General features: G+C 35.7%; 1 protein-coding gene across 5 annotated transcripts in view; it reads right to left on the reverse strand.

The window, feature by feature from the left end:
* LOC124638665 (rho-related GTP-binding protein RhoE-like) overlaps positions 1–26,648 on the reverse strand; it is a 161,687-nt gene extending 135,039 nt beyond the window's left edge. For all 5 annotated transcript variants that reach the window (XM_047175668.1, XM_047175666.1, XM_047175663.1 and 2 more), the window contains exon 1: positions 26,452–26,648. The gene's annotated coding sequence lies outside the window, so the exon portion shown is untranslated. The remainder of the gene's footprint in view (positions 1–26,451) is intronic.
* Positions 26,649–27,416: the final 768 nt, after the last annotated feature.

A 27,416-nucleotide genomic window follows, 5' to 3' on the forward strand; every position in this document is an offset into this window, starting at 1 on the left:
AAATGTTTATGTGATCATGAAATTAGTATTGGGAGATCTTTTTATGTAAGTTTTGTGTTGTTTTAAGCCATGTATTCACTGAGAAACAATTGTTTATAAACACTGTTTCAGAAACAATATCTTCGTGTTTCTGAAACATATAATTTTGTTTCTGTGGACGAGGTGGACGGCAGAGTTTCCGAAACATTGTTGCTGTAAACATCTACGTGATGTTTCAGAAACTGTGTATCTGAAACATTGTTTCCCAGTGAATACATGGCTTTAGCGTTTAGGTAGGTATATTAAGAAACAAATAGTTTTCTGCCAATCTATAAAGTGCATCATCTATTGCTAGTCTATAGAGTGGAAAAATTGTTTTGTTTGTTTGTTCGTACCCTAAGAGCTCCGAACCTACTGAACCGATTTAAAAAAATTTTATACTGTTGAAAAGCTACACTCTTCCCAAGTAACATAGGCCATATTTTGTCCTGCTACAGCTAGTAGTTCTCACGGGACGCGGGTGAAACCATGGGTGAAAACTAGTTTTAACATAAAATAATTTTGTTATAAACTAGGTGTGTTAAAGAACATTGTGCTTCAATTGTATCAACACAAATTATCTTTAGATCCCCTTTACCGATGTATGTGTAACATTTAATGATAATTAACCTTTAGAAAAGTACACCATCGCCGTTATAATGTCAAATAGTTCGGTCACTGGCTTTTAAATGTAAGCAAAAACGTTGTTTTCCTTTCATGTTAAAGAAAAAACTTATTACCTACTTATAACCCATTTATTTAAGTGCAGAAAAACTCTTCGAGATTTTTATTTTTATAGTCTCATTTCAGATTAATATCTTATTTATACTGTTTATTCATTAGGTTATTGCCAACTTACTAATGCTACGAATAGATGTGTATTTTTGTTACTCTTTCATACAAAACTTCTTCTTCTTAACTTTTATCTCGTCTTGTGACGGGATCCGCTTTCCGTATCTTCTTCTTCCACTTCGCTCTATCTATGACATTTTCCTCTCCATACAAAACTACGGATTGGATTTTTTATGAAACTTGGTAGACATCAGAATAAATAAGGCAGGCTACTTTTTACTAGGGATAATACAAAATAACTTCAAAAGCGACCACAAAAGAATATTACCACAAGGCAAGCCAGCTCAAACGAAGTAAATTACTTCCCGGCTTCACTAATCGCATCCCAATTTAAACTGCACAGATTTAAACCAATTACGTAACTAATTTCCAACGATTCAACAGTAAAAAGTAACTTACAACCCTCATTATTTCTACTTACAGTAAAAACGGTTAGTCTCGCACACTGCAATCTTTTAGTCGGCCGATAGTTTGTTTGGGCTCATAAAGTTGTATGAAGATGAATGGTAGTACGCACTTAGAAACGTTCAGGTTTTTAGCCGGTATCAGACCGACTGAGAACATTGAAATTGAAATGTACCAAGATATTCTTTTATAGCCGCTTTCTCCCGGTTTCGCTCGTGTCCCGTGGAAAGTACCCGTACCGGGATAAAATGTTACTCGTCCCTATGTTACTCGGGAAGAGTGCAGCTTTCTAATAGTGAAAGCATTAAAATCAGTCAAGCAGTTTTCGAGTTTATCTATTACAAAAAAAAATCATTCAAACAAAAGTAAACAGTTTTCCTCTGTATAATATTAGTATAGAAGATTTTTTTTTTGCAAAATATCAGGACAACTGTCGGCCAACGAAAAGTTTGCAGTTTGCCTGTACTGTGAGCATGCAACGGACTTTTTTACCGACAGTTAAGGACAGTTACAGGCGGTTAGTTTACACCTGCGGTAATGTTACTGGCTGACGCGTAACAAACGAGTTTAAAAATGTCAGTCATGCAATTGTACTGCAAAAAAGTTTATGTAGTGTAATGAAGGTATGAAGGGCAAATGTTAATAACCTTTTAGTATTAAAGAGCCCTTAGGTACTTGTATTATAAATGCGAAAGTAATTCTGTCTGGGTGTAACGCTTTCACGCCAAAACTACTGAACCGATTTAAATTAGTTTTGTTACACGCACAGTGTACAACCTGAGAAAGGACATAGGTAGGCTAGTTTTATCCGATTGCAGGAATCAGGTCCTTCAGAACGCGGGTGCAACCACATTAGAACAGCTAGTTGGCTATAAGTACATCTGAATAATAGTATGATACGTAGCATATCATTTTTTAATAATTTTTGCAAGGTACGGGAATTAGTTCCCTCAGAAAGTGGGTGCAACCACATTAGAACAGTTAGTTGGCTGTAATGTTAGCAAAGATACGGACAGACTTGTAACCAGCAAAGCACGGACATAACGAACATACTTAGTAACTTTCTCAACCACTATAACTTAAATAAGTATACTTACTTACAAGACTTCCTGCACAATACAGATACATACCTATATACAACGAGAAAGTACACTTATAGCTTTATTCACGGTTGTACAAAACAATGGTCGACATACAGGAAGTGGTTGTCACGCCAACCGACGCCGGCGCATTAAGTTAGCGTGTTTTCCTTTGCGAAACTTTCTATGTCTTTGTTAAGTTCAAGTTGGTTCTATGTTCTATGCCTAGGAGTGCTTTGTTAAGTAATAATTATTTTTTGATATGTAGGTAATTAAAAATTGAAGTTCTAAGGGAAACTTAATGAATGCCGTATCCGGATAAAATAGGGCATAGCTTCGCAACAGGCAGTACGAGTTCATCCGTGGTATCGGCTGTCATTTGTTTTTTTTTTGTCATTTGCTTTGGCGTAGTTATTACCCAGTAGGTACCTTGAAAGTCTGACAACCAGTCTTGCTAAGAAGTTTTGAGATGCCCGGGTAACTACTTGATAGAGAATACCCCATTGACAGTCTTTCCTTATAAAACAATGATACAGCTGCATCGGTTCGAATAAAGCTGGAAAAAGCTAGTCACTCCTAATTAAAAACAAGACGCTCAAATCAGTTTTAGATCCTCAGAACTATTTTAAACGCGGCCTCAACAACACTCAAACGAAAGTGCCTATCATATCAAGCGACAATTCTGCTAAAAAATATGACGCAACTCACTTTAAATTCTTTGCCGATCGAACACGATAAAACTAGTGCTGTCCTTGCCACAAGTTATGTATAATTTATTCCGTCAAACGTTGGTGTATGCCTTGGTATGTACTGTCACAGATGTTAATGTTTGAGCACTTTGTATTTTGCGTATAATGCTTAGCGAAGAATTGAAATGTCAGTATTTACAATTTTGAAGACTCGTATGTATTTATTTATACCATCTATTCTACTAATATTATAAAGAGGTTGTTTTTTTTGAGCCCTAAAAGCTCCGAAACTACGGAACGGACTTAAAAAAATCATAGACTATTGGATTTTACATTATTTCCTAGTATAGAGGCTATATTTTATCCAGGTACGGGAAGTAGGTAGTTTCCACAGAACTGGAGTGTAACCGCGGGCCTTAATAAACATAACATATGGTAATGTATACCATTGATTACTTATTACAATGAAGCCTTTATGGATTACGAGCGTTCCTAGGATCTGTTGTACTTCATGTCTCTTCTTCTTTCTCCTGCCCTGTTCCCAATTTTACTTGGGGTCGGCGCAATATGTCATTCTCTTCCATTTTTCCCTGTCACCCGTCATACTGACACTCACTCCCTTCCTATTCATGTCATCTTTCAGGCAATCCATCCATCTTTTCTTAGGTCTTCCTCTTCCTCTCCATCCATCTACATCCATACTTAGCACACACTTTGTTGTACTTCATGTCTAATGGTCTAAAAAACTGCATAATGGCGAAGTTTTGAAACTAGCTAAACCATTAATGTCTTCGACAGTACCATACGTTGAATTTGCATATGTTTAATCTATGAATCTGCTATCAGTTACTCAAATGCTAAACATATACCTACATCATCTAGTTTGGAAATAGATAATGCTAAGATAATATATAACTCGAAACGTCCTTTACAAGTAATTTATTGCGAGAATTAGATAGGCCTGTTTTTTGGAGAAAAATATATTTCACTGGTGTCAGGAAAGTCTTGTAACTGAAAAAAAAATTATACGATAAAGAAAAACGGTTGATATAAAGACGCTTAGCAACAACTACTGGTTCTGATTTTTATAAAAAAAAAGATTTATTATAGTAATAAAATATTACTTGGGTGATAATTTTTATCAAAGGATTGGACACACTTAATTCCGGCGTCATATCCGGAAATATGATAAGAATTGAAGTTATATTTATCTACTTGAAAAAGTAAGCATTTTTAAACTGTGTTTTTTTTCAAATACAGTTATTTCCTGAACGCAAACTTTTAGCTTTTTGTACATGTAGATCTATATTTATGACCTACCTGCACTCATTTCACACCTACTCATACTACATATTTCTTAACAAACGATGGTTAACACTAATTAACTCTCGGGTGGTCTATAATGAACCACGAGGTATCTCAATTAACAATTGAATCCTTTTGAACTGACTCAAAATAAACTAGCTTCCGCCCGCAGTTTCACCCACATGCCAAAGAAACTACCATCATAAGGATAAATATTAACATACTAGCTTCGGACACCAGTTTCACTCGCGCCTAGTTTGAATTACTTCATAAAGTGTATCCTGTTTCGATAAGATGGCTCTATGGATCTAACACAAAATATTTTTTTTCTAAAAATAATGCGAACCAACTACAGCTTTATGGTATCATCGTAATTATTCGCCTTTATCGCCAAATTTTGTGCCAGATTTCACGCACAATTAATCGCAAAGAGACAGACAAAGTCCTTATCGCATTTATATAAAATTTTGTACATAATTTTACATCAGTTTGCTTAATTTTAAATAAGCATTCAATTATAATTTGCCTGATAGATAGAACATATTGTACTTCAAGCATATTAGTATAATAGAACATTATCACAAATTATTTCCACAGCGGAAATGACATCAAACATAGGTAATCACCGATGCACCCACGTACAAAACACCTTCATACAGAATTACGAGATAAATGCTGCGCGTGCGATCATTCGCTTTATCTTCAAATAACCGTCATTAGGTGATGTCATGAATGTTATGAAGTAAATAATGACGGGTTGGGAAGTGCCTATGCGGGTTATTGTTTGCGTTTGTCAATTGTTTTTGGACCCAATTTGCTATGGTGAAAGATAAGACATAAGTTAGACATTAGTGGCCTTACTACAAAAACTTTAACCTCTGTTTTACACTTGTCTAATAAAATTTTGGCTGCAAAATGAACCGTATGTCAATGTCATAATTCGACATTTTTTTAGACAAGGCATAAACTGACGTTTAAAAGTTTTTGTGGTAAGACGGTTACCGTCGTACCACAAAAACTTTTAAACGTCACTTTAAGACTTCTCTAAAAAAAATACAGATTATGACGTTAAAATAACGTCCGTTTTGCAGCCACACTTTGTTTAGAAAAGTGTTCAACTGTTACTGTCAACGTATATCAGAAGATGAAAGGGAAATTGGAAGGCACTTTTTTGAAAGTGCTGAGTTTATACTGTCTAGCTATGAATATAAATAATTATGTACATCCGTCTTTAGAATATCTTTGAAAGTATATAAATGTAAAGGACCCTACTATAATACACTTAGGTAAAGCTGAAGAGTTTGTTCGTTAGAAAGTGCTAATCTCAGCAAGAATTGGACCGATTAAAAGAATCTTTGCTTATTCGTCGTCTTTTGTTTCATTTATCCTTTTTATCGTAAAAGCGTAGCAAACACCCATACATAAACTGATCATTTAATATTATAATAATATTTATTACGTAATATCCTTGCGAAACAACAGCTCAGTTATATTCCTCAAGGCTTTAACACCTGTATTAATAGATTCTAGCATAAGGAAGTGTATACACGAGTGAGATTAACTTGTCAGGTAACGGACGGACTATTAGTTTGTAGCTTAAGGTTAGGGCAACCATTCTTTTCTGATGACACTGGACGTCTTGTAAAAATGCGTTTTTTTTTTCGGGAAATTCTTAAGGATGGTTATGGCAGTCATTAGATTTAATTGGCGCTGGCCATATATTGTGAAAAATGTAGATCATTTTGTGAATTAGAATTGTTCAGAGTCTTGTAGTTAAAAATTGTGTTATGATTATAACAATTTTCTGAAGAATTAATCTAAATTGCATAGAGCACGCTGCCTTATTCCTCAAGGCTTTAACACCTGTGTTAATAGATCCTAGCATAAGGAAGTGTATATGTTACCGTAAGATTACAAACATCGTTAGATTACAATCTATCTCGAGAGATTGTAAACTGTCGAATTATTGTGAACCGTAACATCTGATTGCAATTTAACGCATTATTTTTCGCTATATTATAATCTATCGATGAGAAATTGTCAAATTGTCAACTGTCCGAAAGCTCTCTCTGATTGGTCAGTCTTTTTGTAAGATCGACCAATCACGACCAGCCGTTCTGTTCCCATGGAGTTCCCGTAGAGTTAGGAATGAAATAGAGGTGTCAGTTAAATAAAATAAATGCTCTTCAAAAATTCTTCAAGTATTAAATTTATATAAAAATAACTCTTATAAAAATACAGTTAGGTATTTTGTCTTCAAATACAAACTAATATTTAAAAATAAAATAAAAGGGGTGCTAATTAAACAGGCTTCTTTTTAATATCATTATTCGCCCCCAAAAATGTATGTTGCCTTCTAAATTACTAAGTCAGCCACAATTAATAAAGCGTCGAGCATCTAAATAATACTATCTTAGCCACGAGTTATCTTCCACTCTAAATACAACTCAGCATGATGGTTATTTTTTTGCATCTAAATTTGTAGCATGCATTCTAACAGTAAACTTCTTAAATACTATTAAATGACATCATAAAAATATTTATTTACCTTCTAATTTTTTAACTCGTACCTACTGAGTTTTTTGTTTAAAATATAACACATCCCATATTAATTGACCCAGCATGGAAGTAAGCATGCAACATGCAGCAAGCATAACTTCTGTCACGGCTCCGGCGCTGCGGGGCTCCGGCGGTCCCATGCGAGCTTATCGTCGCAGATGGTTTTCACGCTCACCACCGCAGCTTCGGCTTGCTGGCCGGCCGAGCCGGCCAGCCTCAGCCGCGGCGGCGAGCGCTGAAACTACCTGCGCCTCAGCTCGCAGGCCGCCTCGCCCCTCCGCGCCTACGCGGTTTTGAATTGCACTCTAGGGGTAGGGCAGACAAGACTACGTGGAGTCGGTTTTGCAGCGATTCGTTTTCGTCACTAACTTCAATTTTTAATACAATTTTTAATTGTGTGTAATTTGAGTCTTAAAAATTAAGTACAATTTTTGATTTTATAAAAAATTAAACCGTCACTTATTTTTGCACGTCAAAGAGCTGTGACACCGGGAGTTGCAAAGAACATTGTCTTTTTTGACGTTCTACCAATCAGCGCGCAAGATGCATTCCGTTCTACGCCAGTTGACAATTTGACCGCTCTACATCGCTCTCGATCTTACAAAAAGACTGACCAATCAGGGAGAGCTTTCGGACAGTTGACAATTTGACAATTTCTCATCGATAGATTATAATATAGCGAAAAATAATGCGTTAAATTGCAATCAGGTGTTACGGTTTACAATAATTCGACAGTTTACAATCTCTCGAGATAGATTGTAATCTAACGATGTTTGTAATCTTACGGTGACATATACACGAGTGAGATTAACTTGTCAGGTAACGGACGGGCTATTGTGAGTGGAGCTTAAGTTTGGGAAGGCCATCTGAATTTCATGATATTGGACAAGTATTGGGAAATATTGTATTTTTTTTTTTGTGTTTTTTTTTCTATTCTTTCTAATAGGTACGCCGAGCTATATATTTAAAGGCTTCACCTATTTGGGAAGGGTAGCAATAAATTTTAATTCTCTTAAATTAAACCAGCAGTTTCACCCATGTCCTGTGGGAACTACGCCGTGCATCCGGATAAAAAGAAGTCACTCTTCCTCGATAATACTAAAAACAAATCTAACACCGTCGTGGGTAATGTAAGATTTGATTATGACATACTTATAGTCTTAGTGTAAAAACATCCATAATCAAACCCGGACACTTGAAAACCGAATGTGTCCCATAAAAAATCCGGAAAATCTCTGACGTTTGGGGGCACGAAATAAGGTGCGTGTGTAACTAGCTTAAACGTTGGTATATTATATTATAGGAATGTCCTTGGAAACACAATGGACGATAACTGAGCAGTTTAACGCGTATCGCGGTTTAATTTGTAGTTACCAAGTCTATTAGTTAAACTGTTTATGTGTATGGAATTCTAATGATCATTTTAAAGGTGGAAATAATATTTTAATTATCCAAGTATAATAAAGGGATATACCCTGAGCAACATTTTGACCGACTTCCTAACAACGAGGAGGTTCTCAATTCAGGTGAATGTGTTTTTTTGTGAGATCGAGTCATTAAAGCAAAATGTCGTTTATATGATAAATCTAATATTATAATGCTGTTTGTTCAATCGGTCGATTCTCAAAAACTACTGAACTGATTTGAACTCTCTCAGTGTAACAGACCGTTCATCGAAGAAGGCTGAAGATAGGCTTTATTTTATCTGGGTGCGTGGAGTAATTCAAATTACTTGTGAGTGTGTCCATATGGCAACACGCCTGTTGTAATATCACTAATTATCTCCATACTAGTTAATTATGTTTAGAAGATGTATTTCATCTTGTATATGTCGACGATCTACTCTCAACTCTATTGAGTATTGACACCACCTAAACGGCTTGAGCCAAAACTTCCTACCCATTCCTTTCACCAACCAATCAAGTAAAAATTCGCTAAGCACTCAAGTTACTACTTAGCGTGATATAGTAGCTGTGTTTAGACTTCATAACAACGGTAAGCTACCAAGATGGAGAGGGTTAATAATTATGTCCTGTTTTGTATCTTTTAAGTTTTCTAATAGAGGTAGATTATGTTGAGTTGGGACAGTACTCTACGTGAAAGTAATTTTAGTTTGTTACATATTTTTTTTTAATGATTGATATCGTACGTAATACATATACCTAAGTTGTACAAAGAGTGTGCGGTCTTTGGTCCAAAGTTGACATTGTCTAAAGAAAACATGGACTCACCAGTTTGACTGATTGTATTACACAGTTAAAATAGGGAAAGTGGCAAGTTCTCGTACATTAAAGACCGCCTATTGGACCTGTCTTATACTATGCATTATCAATACCCAGCTTTACTATTAGTCGAGTGAATCACCTGACCTTCAATAGAGTTGCGTAGTTCTTAGTAAGATGTTGTAACTGATCCGCTATTTGGTCCCATTTTATGTTTAGAGGTGAGAAATCATTAGATAATTTAATCCTAACCTGCTACATGTCCTAAACACATTTACTTCGTCCCAACTTCGTCCCTATTTTCATAACCAACCAAACAGTTCTTCCAACACATAGCCAACCAAAGCTTAACTTATACCAACTAAAGCGAAGAAAAAACGTCCAAAATTGGAAACTTAAGCGAACTGTGACAAAAACGAAGTAGGTCATTTTGCGACATGGTGGCTCTAAGTTGCTCGATCGGTAGCTAAAGTGAGTTTGACGAGTTACCGATAGTTCTACAGTGCTAACATGTCATCTGCAAGCTTGATATTGAAACTACTTGCTTGTTCTTCCGTCTTTCTTTTGTTCTTTGTGTATGTTATGTGTGGCTTGTGTTATGGTAGAGATATTTGACATTTTGTAAGGTTTGTGGCTAGTTTCAGAGCATAATTACAGCTGGTATTTTTAAGGGAAATAGGTGGTTAAGTGACGAAAAGTCAGGTTAGGGACTGCGACATAGGGTACGTCGCAAGTATATGGACATATGTATTTACTTTTAAGTGAAGATAGTATCTACGATATGTTAGACTTAAGTTAATTATGTTTTACGTTGTCAAGGTAAAATACTTACAGTTGATGTCTTGTAATGTCCACTTTCAAATAAAATATATTTAAGGAAATACTGCAACAGATAAGTAACTAAATTAGTATGGACATTCCACTTACAATTATTTTTTTATTTGAACATAGTATTTATAAAAGATTTAACCAAGAAACATATTTTTCTGTTTCTCTATAAATGATTCTGTAGATACGCAGGTAAAAGTGTAACGTTACGGGAAGACCACAGCCTCGTCACCGCAAACCACATTCGTTGTAGAACCAAGGAAGGTCGGTACGTTTATTCTGACGTGTTTCGAGTGTCATTAGTGGAGGTAAAACATAATTATAAATAACAAACAACAATTAAACATTTTTATTTCCCAACTTTAATAAGTTTTAATTCCATTTTAATTAATAATCTGGAATATATAGTTTTTCTCAAATAGTCTCACTCGTGAACTCGTGAAAATTCACAAACAAAACACAGAGACCAATGACTTCAGAAGGGCAAAGTTATTTGACAAGATTGAAGATACATTTTTGAATAAATTCAGCCGAATCTACTAAGCCGAAGTACTAAGTACGATTCAATATTATATTGTATATAAATGATGTTATATTGTAGCCTACAGATGTTATAAAAAAACATAAGAATTAATTAAAACCCTCTACCAACCCGTCTGGCCAGCGTGATAGCAGTAGGCTAAATTCCTCATGTGCAGGTACCTACTTATCTAAAGATAAACCATCTCCCAGTGTCTCTCGTTCGTACACATCTTAATCAATCATTCGCACAAAATGCACGAGGAATAACATCATTTATAACGTTTTTATTAGCGTTCCGTAATTATATTGTTATAAGTAATACTGGTGAAATGGCTACCTCGGCATCCTAACATTTCTTGGTTCAGAAAGCTATTTTGTATTTTTATATGTCTTATTTGTTTGCCAATCTAAAAGAAAATAAATGTAAGAAATGGTCAAAGTCAAAGTCATGGTATTTTGGTGATGTGGATGGTGGGTAATGCTCATTTCTTCACCACATGAGTAGATTTCTGTGCTCGGCAGGGGGACTAGTAGACTTTGATAATTATGACGGCAGTTAGAAGAGTATGTAAGAAGAAAACATGCTTTACCGATCCCAAATAAAATTTGTATAAGAGTGATGATGATGATATTTTAACAGGCAAAATACATTCCAAAGATTTTATACATACCTACTAACCTTATTCAGATAATTAAAAATAACTTCAAAACACCGTAATAAGATGGCCGACATCACAAGCGCAGATATAAACGGGGATATAAATCAATCCTTCGTACGCAATAAAGTGCTCACAGCGAGTGCTACATGAGGATTGTAGGTAGTCCTTATGTCTTATGCGCGCCTAGTACTTCGAAACAAGATCGTTTATTGGTAATGTGCAATAAGGGTATTTCTTTCTATTTGTTTGCGTTCACTTTTAAATGATTTAAAATAGGTGAACAAATAAGGTGAAGAAATAGGTTACTTACATAATTATTTTTCATAAGGGTTTTTGGTAGGAATTAGACTTAATGACATGGACACTTTCATGAGCTAGATACATACTGCGACCCTGGTATCTATCCAAAGGGCTTTAGAAATAGTGAAGAAGGAAAGGAATATGGCCACATGTGCTGCACTTGTACTCGGAAGATAGCTGCAAGCCGCCATTAATGCTAAAGATACAATTTTACGTCTTACGAAAATTGGTTCGTTCAAGTAGCTTAAGTTGCCGTCAAAATGCGAGTGAAACCACGAACGTTAAAGAGTAATTTCCTCACTCATGTTGTCACATAATTAGCTTCTAGAAATATCGTCAAAGACTCGCAATCGCTCTAAATTTTCTCTAGCAAAGTGTTCAAGCCATCAATCTATCTGGATTGATCAATCGCCATACTGTAGCAGTCAAGCTGTCAAACTATCTTCCATTATGTTAGGCAAGATTTATCTAGTTCTAATGGTCGCTAGAAGCTTTTCGAGCTAACCTCAGACTTCTTTAAAATAAGTGGATAAAAATGGATATATTTCCACAAATCATTGTTCTTCTAGATGAAAGTTGATATTAGGACATTAGAGAGCATATTGTTCTTGTGATCGTTAAAAATCGAGATTCGATTCCTGGTTTAGAACACTGATATTTTATCTCTTTTGTCTTTCATTCGGAACATATTGAAATTGTGGGTAGGCGATGAATTTTCGCGTATTATAATTTGTACGTACCAATAGCTAATCTTGTTCTATCATTGAGGAAAAACTTGTATAAATAATTTACTATACAAAAGTCCCAAAACCACGTAATCTATTATAAAGAACAAGAAAAGATTGGTCTGCTTACTGGTGTTTCTTCTTTATTCTATGATGTTAATACCAAAAATATTCCGCTTTTTTGGTTTCCAGAAAACCGAACACATATTCTCAGAACAATCACCTACTCTAAAACACAGACTACAAGTCCAGGAATCATTGAAATAGCCATAAATCCTGTGCTATCTTTTTTCCAGAAACTGTATATAAATATGCACTTTCTCTGAACAGACTACACCTACTTCAGAACACTACAGAAGACTACAACTACATCAAAGAGATGTCAGCAACCCCAGCGGGGCCCAGCAGGGCCAAGGCCTGCCGGGGCTGCGGGTTGTTCGAAAGAGATACCGCGGCCCTGATAAAAGGCCTATGACGGAACACGACGGTTTTTAGTCAGTAAGAGTCTGACACTCCCTCACCGCTGCTAACCCACAGCGGGAGGGGTCATTTGATGATTTTTGACGTCGGAAAAAAAAAAGACTACAACTACAGAAATATACCTACCCATATACCCTAAGCCTACATCTCTGGCATGCCATGTCGTGGGCAGTCTACAGCCGTGTGGCTTGGCGATATAAATCAATCCGACGCAGTGAATACCTAGGACCATAGACGATGCATGAAATAAACATTGTGCTGGGCGGGTGTTACACCGAATAGATCGAATAGATTTTGTGACGGTTCTAATTAGAATAAAATAATGTGTTTTTTTTTTTCAAGTGATGATAGGACAAAGTTTATAAGAAGAAAGACGTTATTGAATGGTAATCAATAATGTAGATACTACTTGGACCCAATCAGGTATGTCTTGGATAGCCCATATGTAGCAATTACTGGGCTTGACATTTTTTTTTTCGTCACAATCATAATTACAGGGATACGCAATTTTAGAACAAATTCCCTAAAATTGTAACAATCACTGTAAATCTGCCCATTTGTCACAAATGCCCTTAACATTGTTTAAAAATAAAATACATTTTTTCTTTAAATAATTCAAAAACAGTTTCTCGCAGTATGACCCGGACCTCGGCGCCTACATCTAAGCTCCAAGTGGGTGGAACAACAATAAAATAAACAATAAAATGATAATACCCACATCGGTGTTAACCCACACGAGCCGACACTCATACCGCTGAAGTTTGACGATCATCTTTAGTATATTTTAACATAGACTACTCATAATCCGTGGTTTTACTCGCTTAGCAGGAAAATACTTCCAGTATCCGATATAAAAAATAGGAAGCCTATGTTATTCAGTGATAATGTTTATCCCTACTAATATTATAAATGCGAAAGTAACTCTGTCTGTCTGTCTGTCTGTTACGCTCTCACGTCTAAACCACTGAACTGATTTTAATATATTTTTTTTTTTGCAGAGATAGAGTTAATCTTGAAAAAGAACATAGGATAGTTTTTATCCCTTACCTTTAAAGAATGCTCTTGGACACGCGATATAACCGAATTCTAGGCGAGCGAAGCCGCCTAGTATAGAATATTAAGAATAGAATGTTAGTGACTGAAACCCATCAAATAGTATTCCTTTGATTCTCGTGTCCAGGGTCTGATGAAGTATTCTATACGTTGAATTTATGGCCGAATCCTGCTGGCAAAGCCTGGTAGACCTCCAGAAGGAATATGGTTACGGTTTGATAAACCATCACGTTTAAAGATTTTTTCAACTATATTGACAACCCTTTGAGGCGTGCGTGATTTTTATTACTGGTTTTTATTTTTTCGCGTAGGAAGATACAAAGACACTTCGATACATTATAATTAGTTTTATCTTATTATCAATTTACGATGATTGATTGGTTGACATTTAAGATCTTTGGCGTCCGCCTTGAGGCATTAATTTATTATTGATATTCTTGTAATAAACATTGTTTAATTGACTTTGATTTACAATGTACCGAAATTAATGATTTATTGTATAAACATTTACTTTATTTTACTATTGAGTTTTCTAAAAAGAAGATACATAGTTAAATAGTACTAAGGCGTTCAATACATAGAATTATTTTATTGGAAGCTAATCTCAAAGGAAGAGAACGGTGTGGTTCACCTAACTAATACATACAATATTAGTATATTTTTCAAATCCAAAGAACAATATGCAATTTAAATTAAGCTCAAAATATTTCATCCAAAATGAACCAACCGTCCAAAAACCGTGAACTACTTACAAAACAAAAAAGAAAGCCACGTTACGCTTCGGTGTAACAAGCGGCCGCATCACACGCATCACGGAACCTGCACTTTATAAGGATTGCAGTTCCTTTGTGCTAAAAATATTGTCCCCTTCACTGCGTCTGGGGATATTGTGATGGGATTATAAGATGCACTGTACCGTGACATTAAATACAGAAATATGTGACATAATATTTTTGACGATCTCGATGGCGCAATGGTCACCATGCCGGTCTGCCGAACCTGAGGTCTCGGGATCGATACCTGTTCGGTCGACATTTGTGTGATGAGCATGCTTGTTGGCCGTGGTCTGGGTGTTACAATATGTATTTATAAATATGTATACATGTAGTTATGTGTAGTTTATCAATTGTGTTAGCACCCATAACACAAGTTAATTAATAACTTAGCATGGGGCTAACCGGCGCGACCGTGTGTGGAAAGGTGTCCCGACATTATTATATATTTTTTAGTTTGGACTGCATCTATGCGGGTCTAAAACCTGTAAAAAATAAACTGTGCTCATTGGACCCTCAGTAGTGCAGTGCGTCAGTAATTACTACTCTTTAGCAGCATAATCTTATTATCAAGGCATAGCGAAGATATAGTTTTGATTGCACTCTATAAGGATTGAGGTTCCTTTGTGCTAAAAATATTGTCCCCTTCACTGCATCCGAGGATATTGTGATGGGATTATAAGGTGCACTGTACCGTGACATTACCTAAATACTGAAGTTTGTGACGTGTATTTAAGGGTTAAAGAAATCGATGTGGAATATGCTGGTGATATGTTTTATTGAGTTTTGGACGCCTCAGTGATAGCGGAGTTTAGGTAAGCTTTGAGCTCACGTAGATAGACTAATACTTGAAAGTGTGCTCACTGAGATATGAGCATATGAGGAGGAGACATTATTAGTTTTGATGACAAGAAAAATCAAAACGATCTTTAGGTACTATTTATTATATAAATGCGAAAATAACTGTGTCTATCTATTTGCCAGGTTTCCACGCCAAAACTACTGAACAAATTTGCTACACAGATAGCTAGACATAATAGGCTGTTTTTTCTAGTTCCCTCCCTAGGGTGAAGCCGTAGGGTACCTACCGCTACCGTGAACTATAATACTAGGAAAATATTTTTCCACTTACCTACCTATATCCAGCTACATACATATTTTAGTTAGAATTTTACCCTACATCCAGTAATGATGAGGATAGTTGAAAATTATTATTATCCGAATAAGCTGAATATTACCTGCGATTTGGGACCCTATTCGGATGAAAAGGGTTCACAACCGTCACGGTTATTTTGTTCAACTGTATAGTATTACGCATTATTAGATATTTAGTTTATTTTCGGCTGTATTAAGGTTTTTATGTGGCCTATATAAATATCTAAAAATATGCTAAAACAATCATGTAGAATTTACAGCTATTCTGTAATTATTTAAAAGAATGTCGACTTAGTTACACTGCTTATAACTCAAGAAGAGCTGAAACGTTTAAGGTGAAAATTAGTGGGAGGTAGCTTAGACCTGGGAAAAGGACATTTTTTGTCACAATCCGGCTACAGGAAGCAGTTATCTCGGGAGGCAGGTGAAACCGCAGGTGGAATCTAGTTTTCAATAAAAAAAAGTCAAAAAAGTTTTTATCTGTGCGTGATTTACATTAATTATCTAGTTGGTAGCCAATCGCATTAATGACGATAGAATATACATGCCAACAATATGCAAAAACATTTATGTAAATAATCTCAAATTCCTCCAATAATAAATGCAAGCAATAATCTTGTTTATAAAGAATGCAGACTAAATACCGTAATAAGAAATTCCGATTTTTCTTCATACTAGACATACTTAAATACCGGACCTAAAACCGGTTATCGGTAAACACCGGTTTTTAACAATCTAGAACTAACTATCTAACCTAGAATAATCAGTACTAATATAGTAAAGAGGAAACATTTGTTTGTTTGTTTGTTTGTACCCCAAGTACTCTGAAACTACTGAACTGAATTGAAACATGTTTCTTTCACTGTTGGAAAGCTACACTCTTCCCGAGTAACATAGGCTATATTTTACCCCGGTACGGACGGTAGTTCGCACGAGACACAGGTCAAACCGCGGGAAAATGGCTGGTGTTACAATAAACAAATTCTAATCAAAATGCAATATTAAAAGCTGTACATTAACTGATAAGGTATATCGTTAACCTAATAAAATTAATCCTTGTGCACCGCAGTTAAGTTTATATACTTACAGCCAGTTTCTTCATTAAAAGTTAAAGCCAAAGTAAAAGTCAAAGTAATGTCTAAAGTAAAAGTAACGGTCAAATTCAATTTTTCTATTAGTTTTGCTGTCACTTTAGCCTTGAAAAAACGTATTTGACCGTTACTTTTACTTTAGACCAGTGGTTCTTAACCTTTTTGACATGAGGGACCATTTTAACTAAAGTTTGTCTTGCCGGGGACCACCTCATCGGTTTACCTAAATTGAGAGTTCTTTGATAAAGAATACAAGCATACTTTATAATTATTTTAGCACTCATTTTTGTGACTTCTCTTTACAAATTTCTGAAATTTTGGTTCAGTTCTACTCAAAGCTAAACGTATGTCGGCAGTTGCAGGTAAGCAAATGCAAAGAAAGAAAAACATACGCCTATGTATTTTCCAAATGCGCGAGCGAAGCGAGCGCGAAATTTTTATCGGACTAGCCCAAACTTACTTAACTTTTTGTTTGTTGACAAATGCAAAAATAAGGGTATATAGTTTCTGAAAACGCGAGCGAAGCGAGCGCGAAATTTTAATTATTTTTTAAGACTCAAAACCCAAATTAGGTACGTAAAATGTAGCCCAAACATACATTTTCATGAATGGGGGGACTAGGTACGACACACCCGATATACGTCCATAAGAAAACCCGCGCTCGCATAGACAAGTTGATAAAAATAAAGTTGGATAACGTATAGCAACGTCGCGAAGCTAAGCTTCGCGGACCACTTGGAATGCCTCCAGGGACCACCAGTGGTCCGCGGACCACCGGTTAAGAACCACTGCTTTAGACATTACTTTAACTTTAACTTTTGATGAAGAAACTGGCCGTGAGTAACCTATAGTAGTTGCTTACTTGTACTTATGTTAGTTTATGAAGTTGTTTGGTAGAGTCTACGGCTAGCCTAAGTTGAAACTGTGTATGATTTCATAAACTACACAAAAGTCACATTATATCATCATCTCAGCCATATTATGACGTCCACTGCTGAACATAGGCCTCCCCCTTTAATCTCCACAGATACCTACCTGTTTAACCTGGTAACCTTTATAAGGTCTTCTGACCACCTTGTTGGTGGACGGACACCCTTGTTGGTGGACGGACACCCTTGTTGGTGGATTGTACCCAGATACCTACATATTATAACACCCTGACCACAGCCAACAGACATTCTCATCACACAAATGTTGAACGTACCGGGAATCGAACCCGGGACCACAGTTCAGCACTACCTACAGCATGGTGACCATTGTGCCAATGAGGTCAACAATTTACCCTACAGTGCCATAAAAAAATTGATAATTTAAAAATTTAAAATCACGCTTGTCATGTATCGTCATCAGAACTCAGAGCGTGTGCAAAATTACATCCAAATCGAAGACCGGGAAGTGGGTCAAATTAAGATTTTAAGATTTTCTTACATACATGGTTATAAGTGAAGCTAATATAAGCGTGTTAAAAATGAATCATCATCATCATCCGAGCCTTTTCCCAACTATGTTGGGGTCGACTTCCAGTCTAACCGGATTCAGCTGAGTACCAGTGCTTTACAAGAAGCGACTGCCTATCTGACTGCGTGTTAAAAATGAATACACCAGTCGAAAACACAACCTTCTTTTTTTTCACCCGGCCAAAAACAATACTGTAACTCCCATTTCCCACTTGATTACAAACAGCTAGATTTATAGGCCCATTTTCAGGCAATATTCCCAAAATGATTGCCGCGTCAACCGTCACAACCTCTTGATAAATTACCATAATATTTCCAAGGACATCGATCAGACTTGACGTTCAGATATTGACTGAAGAAAACTAGGGTTCAGAATAAAATATGGTTGGGAAGTCTGTCGCGAAATTTGGGAACTTTTCTGTCTGGGTAGTCAAAGTGTGATTGTGATGAATTAGGCTTTTAGTGAAAAACCTAGATTTTAATATTCCTGGTAATATGAAGACCCGATGGTTAGCATTTTTTTACGAATATCTTGATCCCAATCAAAGTTTATGTGCGTACTGTCATTCATCTTCATACTGATTTATGAGCCCGAACAAACTATCAGCCGACTAACAGCCAGTTTCTTCATCAAAAGTTAAAGCCAAAGTAAAAGTCAAAGTAATGACTAAAGTTAAAGTAACGGTTAAATTCAATTTTTCTATGAATTTTGCTGTCACTTTAGCCTTGAAAAAACGAATTTGACCGTTACTTTAACTTTAGACATTACTTTAGCTTTAACTTTTGATGAAAAAACTGGCCGTAAGAGTTAACAGTGTACGGGTACTTTTATGAATAAAAATAACTGCCAAACAAGAATGAACAATATTTTTCAACAAAAAATGAAATTCTAGGATCTTTTTTTTACGAAACGTGAATGCAGAATCGTGAATACAGAATTCTCCATTAAACCCATTTTCTCTGATATCACAAAACTACGCATTTATTTTTTATAATTACCTACACATTCCGAGAATTTAGTGCAAATGCAAAACAAAGCAAAATAATATTGCAGTAATATTGTATTATGATTATTGTTCAATAACAAAAGAAACACCATATTAGGTACATTGTTATTGACAGCATTGATAATTAAACTGCAGTTATATATAGAGTGTTTCAAAATAAACGTTAACCTGAAAAGAGGTTTAAAATAGTCCCTTATGTAAAGGAGAGAGATTCCATGTGGACACCAGTTTTAATTTTTATTGGTATGCTTACTCTATTTAAAATGAATTAAAATTTTGCAAAAAATATGAAAAGATAAATCAATATTTAATTCGTAGCTAGAACAGACAAAGAGTCATAGTAAGAAAAACATACAGCTAATGTATACTAGCTGTAGGTCACGGTTTCATTCACGTCCCTAGAGACCAATTTCCCGCACATGGACTTGGACTAATCGCCTTTATTTAATTCTGATATAAGTTTTATTACTACCAAGTTTCACCAGTATCCGTTGTGTAGTTTTAGCATGAAAGAGTAACAAGCACGCCGGGCATATGTTCGTTCATAACGTCAGTTGGCTTAGTATAATCACTTAGACATTTTGTATCACCTTGTATAACATAAGTAGGTAAAATACTTGTCCGAAGTCCATATATTTTCCTTAAGCAAACTGTTCTCGCCATTTCACCGCTTATGTTCATATTACATTATATTATTTGGCTCGTCCACAAACTAATGTAAACGGACTAACGCTTGTAGCTATGGAAATAAATGGTGCAGAAGTTTCACTCTGAAATTGTATGATTTAGGTAAATTATAATATAGTTTAGTTAAACCTTTTTTATGTAGGTAACTATATATGTCATTATTTTCAGCTGATGACGATTACACAACTGAAATATTAAAAATATAAAACACTAGCCGTTTTCCAATTGAATTTACACGTTCAATCTGTTTCCAAAAATCGTTTCATCCGTTTGGGAGATGTGATACTACTACAGACAAATAGATAGACAGATAAGTATAAAAAAATTGTTAAATTAATAATAACACTCTTTTTCTGTCGATGGTTAAAATATCAAAATGATGGTTAAAAAAATACATAGCAATTAACGACTTATGAAATGATAAGCGTTGTTTTTCCCATATAAGTACAAACACGGCCCAGCGACTTCTTTTCATCCTTATTTCTAAGTTCCTAAGGTTGAAAGTAACTAGCAGAATTTAGTGAGCCTTCTGTTCTATTTGCACATTTATCATAAACACACAACGATAAGTGCTGAAGCTGGTAAATATTTGTCTGTCTGTAATCTGTAGTCAATATTCGCATTCCTTAACTTGTTCTATAGAAAGAAGATAGTAGGTATACTTCCGCTTTATATTTTTAGACTTATGATGCGTCTTGGAGTCGCTTGAGCAGTTCCTGTCAGAATTTTATGATCATTAGTTTGTATATATCCAGACAAGGAGAGGTCATTCGCGGTATTCATCGTACTCGTGGATTGCAGCTGAAAACCAGCGTCAGGTGGTCAGTACTATTGTAGGTTACCTGGTTACCTGATAATAATAATATGCTGAGCTGAGACCTTGTTTGCATTCAGCATGCCTTAGGATATTATCCGCTTGGTTATCATACCGAACGTTTTAATATACTTTCATTGTGTGTGAAGATATTTGAGAACATATTTTTGTCTTTTAAACCAATTCAATGGAAAAATAAGAGCAATTTGACTGAAGAGAACTGATCAGGATCTTTTTCGTACCTCATTTCTTTCATCAACTACCTCTGCTTCAAGAAGGCATTTTTCCAGCAATCTTCTAGACATATAGCACAACTTTCGAGAATGTTCCAAAGTCTTTTCGGCTTTACATTACTTCACGAACCTTTAAATCATTCTCAAGTATTTCTGGCTGCATTAAGCATGTGAAAGTGACAGTGAAAACATCGTTTAAGTGCCATGTTAAATTAAGTGAGGGGGATGTGTACATACGAAGGGCAAAATAAGTCGGTAAATACCTAAGCAGTTTTTTTTATTTTTATTATTACTTGTGCTAAAATTAATATAGATTGGATGTAACCCTTGATCTTCTCTCAATCATTGTCTTGTATTCATTGTTTCTGCTAAATAGCTAAGGATCTTAACTGTCTAGTACATTCACACCTGCTTGATAGTTAGAGTATTTTGTACATCTAACGACAAATTGTTAATTGCTTAAAAAGGAGAGTTACCATACGCCTTTTTGGCGGAAATCCTTGGAAGAATTTTTATATATTTTTTTTTCTAGTTACTTATTTCATATCCTTCCGCTTAGTTACTCCTACCAGAATATTTAAGGTTAAGTAGAAAAAATGTAATATTTCTCCATATTATATATTATATTGATACTGTTCCACATTATATTTATTATATTTTTATTATATTGTATGTCTCTAACCGACCACGGGACTACAGAGTCCCGGATTTTTGGAAGGCGAACGTGGGGCCGAAGCCAACACGCTGAAGCCCTTTTGAGACAACTTTAATGAAATGGTAACACAAAACCGACGATTATCCCTGTATACACTATAGAAATGTACCCAAGGACAATCCCCGGTTCTGTGCTAAACTATTGCTAACTATGGATGAAAACTACTTAGGCTATTGTGATGGGATGCTAATGGACTAGGAATGGGGAAACTACGGGAACTATCGCACCTGCCGATGACAATGTATTAAATACATGTTAAAATGGCAGGTGGAGACTCGCCAACTCACTTACTGGGCCCCCGGGAATCAGTCACTGAAAAGCAACAAGAGGGCAACAGGGACATGAGCGGCTGAGAAGGGTGAGGATACCTCGGCGGACTTTAAACGCAGATCACGCGCTCCCTGTGGGTCCAGCATCACCGGCCCACTCGCCACTTACCACGAGGCACCTACCCTCCGAGCAGGACTAACCTTGCTCTAGCGACTCCACTCTGACCGGCCGATGAAGGCAAGCCAAGAGGCGGGAGACCTATCCCCCGTCATGCTTCACTCCGGCAAGCCGGAGATGGGGGACAGTATACTCTCCCTGGAGCACTCGGATATATAGCCCCGCGGGGTCGCTACTCCCCGTCATCCGCCTCAGATGCCCTGCGGGGCTTATTATATTTATTATTATATTTATTATATTTTATTCCATATTATATTGATACTGTTCCACGAAACAGACGCGACAATAGCCGACTATGTCTCCAGACCGCTAAGACTACTTTAATGCGCAAAAGTGTCTTCTGCATGGCTCCGATCATTTATAATAATATACCTAAGTCATGGAAAGAATTGCCTATTAAATTATTTAAAAATAAGTTAAAGCAATATTTAGTTACCAAAGCATACTATAATATAAGTGAATTTCTGTCTGACAAAGACATTAAATTAGTCGGTAATAAGTCTACACATTAATTGAATACTGTTAATTTGTTTCATTGTTTTATTTTATTTATATTGTTAAGAATTTTCATCTAGTTTTTACTTAATGCTACTGATTTGTATAATTTAATTGTTTAGTTGTAACGTCAACAATTTGTAAATGTTTGCACGCCGAATGGCAAAATATGGCAGAACTTATTTATTTTTATAACACCATTTACTTTTGTACCCATATTTGCAAAATAAATATATCTTTATCTTTATCTTATTTATCTTTATCTTTATCATAACTCCCAGTAGGCCTGGCTATCATGCTGACCTATGTCTCACCTCTGACGTAAGTCTTTGTCAACAAAAACTGTCATTTGTTTTGGATGACAGTTTTCCTGTAAGAAGTATTTTACTAGCTTTCACCCGCGGTTTTACCGGAATCCCCAGGGAACTAGTTCGCGTACCAAGATGGGGATTAAAAGTCCTATGCTGCCCTGCCAATTTTCAGCCAAATCGGTGATTACTTCTACAAGAAGTCGCAAGGAAGAAGTTCAGAAAACTGACCCGAGGGAACTACCTACATAGCGTGGGTATACAGGTAAGAAACGGCCTATAGCCTTCCTCGATACACAGACTATCTAATACTGAAAGATTTTTTTCAAATTAGCCTAGTGGTTCCTATGATTAGAACGCTAAAGCATATAAACAAACTATTCAGCTATATTACTATCGAAAGACTCGAGTGGCCTTACTACAAAAACTTTAACCACTGTTTTACACTTGTCTAAAAAAAAATGTGGCTCCAAAGTGAACCATATGTCAACGTCATAATTTGACATTTTTTTAGACAAGTCTTAAACTGACGTTAAAAAGTTTTTGTGGTAAGACCGGAGATGTTTTGCTAAAACAACACGTTTTTATCGTAACATGTGTACAAAGAAGGATAACAAAATAGGTCACCATTTACCACAGTTAAATTATTATTATATTTATAGTAATACTCCCGGTATGAGTCTTGTTACTATTAATACTTAATTAAGTAAGCACATTAGACGCACTATATCCGGACTTAGAACATCTGGCTGCAATAGAATCTTACTATCTATACTAATATTACAAAGCCGAAGTGTGTGTTTGCTTGATTAAAACGTGATATTCTCAAGAAATCCGGGTCCGATTTGAAAAATTATTTCAGTGTTAGATGGTCCATTTATCGAGGAAGGCTATAGGCTACTTTTTATCCGGGTTCGTGGAGAAGTTGTCACTGGAAGCCGGTGAAACCGCTTTCAGAAGCTAATCACTAATATTATCATACTAGCTGCACCCCGTAATCTCACCCGCCTCTCAAGAAAACTCCTGCCCGCACCCGGATAAAAATTATCCTACATCCTTTCTCAAGCTCTAGGGTATCTATGTATCAAATTATATTGAAATCGGTTTTGAGGTTTCTTCTTGAAAGCGTGACGAAAAAATCAAACTATATTGTTCTAAAATTTTTGCTTATCTTACGATTATGTTATGTCTGTGACTTACAAAATAAACAGAAAAACATAAGTAAAATGACCAATTCATAAAAACAAAAGCGGGAAAAAATAAAGGCAAATAAAATGGGCGCCTATTCTCGCCGTAATAATTTCATTACACTTTTCCCAGCCAAGAAATAATGTTATTTATCACTTATACACAAGATAAGGTTACAATTATTATTATGCTATATTATCAGATAGTAAATACACTTGATAAATATTTGATTAAGTCTGCTCGAATACGGGTACAAATACACTAGAGGACAATAAATTTGGGTCAATTACACGTCTAGATGTTTTCACAATTATTAATGTTTGTCTGGTAAAATGAAACTGTTTCTTTTATGCCTTGTTTATTTTTTACAGACTTCAAAAGTAAGACTTAAATTTTATGTTCTTTTTTTATTTTATGTGTAATGACGGGATTTAAACAGCTCATGTCCACTGTATCATCTAGGTATCAGAGAATTATTTCCTGTATCAGAATATAAAAATTAAAAAGTAAGGTAATAAAACGAATAATACATGGATCAAAATGGTGTCTACCCCATCCAGCTTCTAATTTAGATTAACATAATTTCTCATTTTTATTAAATCACTTCATCTTAATATTCGTGACACAAAGACAAATAGGTAGGTATACAGACAGAGAGTAGGTAGTATAAATAAGATATTTTTCAGACCCCTCCTTCTGACCCGATTAAAAAAGGGATAGTCATCATTATGACGATTAGCTTGACGAAATGTGATAGATAAAATTATTATCTAACCCATAAAATTACGAAGAAAGATTACGAATTTCTGAGGTTATAGAATTTTAAGTGTTATCTATTGAATAATTTCATCGAAATACGTAGGTATAAGTACATTTTTGGCTTGGCTTCTTATAACATTGTAGGTATGTATATTTTTCCTGATAATTCCTGAGGTAGGTATATTATACTGAATTTGCCAACGATGTATGCTATTGAATTTTGTCAAAAATGTCCTAAAATACCTATATCTTCTCCTAGGTATAAAGTTATTTTCAACTGCACTTTTTTTTTTTTCCGACGTCAAAAATCATCAAATGACCCCTCCCGCTGTGGGTTAGCAGCGGTGAGGGAGTGTCAGACTCTTACTGACTAAAAACCGTCGTGTTCCGTCATAGGCCTTTTATGTACCAGGGCCGCGGTATCTCTTTCGAACAACCCGCAGTTTTCAACTGCACTTAAATCAAGTTTTTGTGCCACCTTGATCCTTTAGTTAAACCATCTTGATGTAGATAAATCTCCAGAGACCTATCGCCTTCTGTTATGTACCAAAGTGTCTATAATTGATAGTTTTATTACTAATCTACAAAGGTTTTAATCAACATGACACCTACCTACGCTAATCTTAACCGATTACCTATTTTCGCAATTGCAGTAATAAATATACAAACACGAGGTGTGGTTAACGATACTAGGTATCTGTATCAAAGATAGTTTCTGTGCTAAGTTACAGTGGCAATTGATAACAATAAAAATATCTAGAGTAATTACTCCAACTTTGCTGAGAATAAAATTACAAATCTCTTATTAAAATCAACTCAAAGATAAATATAATGAGACAGAAAGTCTAGTAGTTCATAATATTGAAATAGTTAAAGATAAACCAAAACTTAGTTTTGCTAAGTTTCTTTCACTCCGACAAAGTTTGGCAATCAAGATGAGTTCAACTTCAACCGTAATGCCAAAATTAAGCTAACAATCCAACAAATTAATTAATTTAACGTGCCCTGGGAACACAAACACAGTAACAAATTATACAGAGACCAGTGCAGATATTAATTAATTTAACCCGACTTCAGGTGGTCATCTACTAAATATTACGCGAGAACTACATACATAAAAATATAGACATTAACACAAATGACGGTAATGATGATGAAAGACGAATCGTTCTAGAAACGACAGGTAAATAATTATGTATTTGAAGGATAAAGCAATAAAAAACTAGGGTGAGACATCACGACATGCATAATGAATCACGAAATAATGATACAACAACTTGCAATCATAACAAAACACACAAACGAACAAAACACAAATAACGAAGTTTTGAAGAATTCTCAAGACAAACAAAAATAAAGTTTGGTTGGAACAGACGCAAAACTAACATCATAAATAACAGAATTCCAACAACAAACAAGATATTAATGTAATCTAAAATAGAATCCGTGAAAATAATATTAACGAGCCGATACAAACAATGCACGCAATCAGACATGAAATTGCAAACCAAATACCTTCCCACGGTTGACCGGACGAAAAACCGGTTGTTGCATACAGAAAGGAAATCATTCTTGTACGTTCCTTACTAGTAATTATTAAAAACTACAGAGAACTGGTTGACATACCTTCGACACAGATATCCGATAAACAAGAACTAACACAACACTAACTAAAAACACACATGTTTTTAAACTTCACTGCCAAAGATTAAATATGTGAGTCGACTATTGGTAGTCACTTTCGTTTTGATGGTATCGCACACGCGGTCGCCGGCTTTCGGCGAAAATTTTCGCACACGTTCACTCTTCACCAAGTCCCGAGCGACACTGACTTTGCTGTTGTGAATGTGAGCGGGCCCATTCTCGAATACTACGCTACGGCCATTCAGGTATGTGAACAACCTCTGAGAAGACATCATATCAATGAAAAACATACTGTAATGTATTGAGAATAAAGGCAAAATTCACGTGAAGGCGTGGCAGTGATAAGGCTGCGTCGATATCAGAGCTGCGTCTAGGATTCCAAACAGAGAGAGACGGGTGACGAGCGTGGTAAAGAGTGAAAAAGAGAGGAATATTTCGAAATTAAGATGATTGGAGCGTGAAATTTTTATATTCAGTTTGCAGCAAAAGCGCAGCATCAGAACAATACTGAGTACTGAAGATTGCAAGGTTTCTTTGTCTCATAGTTTATTTAACGATAGAAAGAGACCACGTTATTATTCATTGTTTCTAAGCGGCTTTCTGAGCTCCCGGTCGTGGTCTCCATTATTCCCCAAGGAATGGGAAAATATGCAATTGTTCGTCGAGACTTTTTTTAAAGATCTATCAATTTTTTTGCAAGCCAATTTGTATGAAAAAGAATCAGTCTGGGTTTTATATTGTGTTGAAATTAGGAATAGCTCTGACGCAGTTCTAACAAATAAATCCAGTTAGTCTGTTTGTCACCATTGACGTACATTACCTAATTTAATTAAGTCCAAAATTTATGGGCAGCTACCAAAACTCGTATTATTTTCTTGGCATCATCGCAATGCGGAAGATGTTAAAAATCTTAAAGGTTGCTAGTAAGTAACTGCTCCATATTTCAA

Source organism: Helicoverpa zea, chromosome 18, assembly GCF_022581195.2.
Source record: "Helicoverpa zea isolate HzStark_Cry1AcR chromosome 18, ilHelZeax1.1, whole genome shotgun sequence".
Classification (NCBI taxonomy): Eukaryota; Metazoa; Arthropoda; class Insecta; order Lepidoptera; family Noctuidae; genus Helicoverpa; species Helicoverpa zea.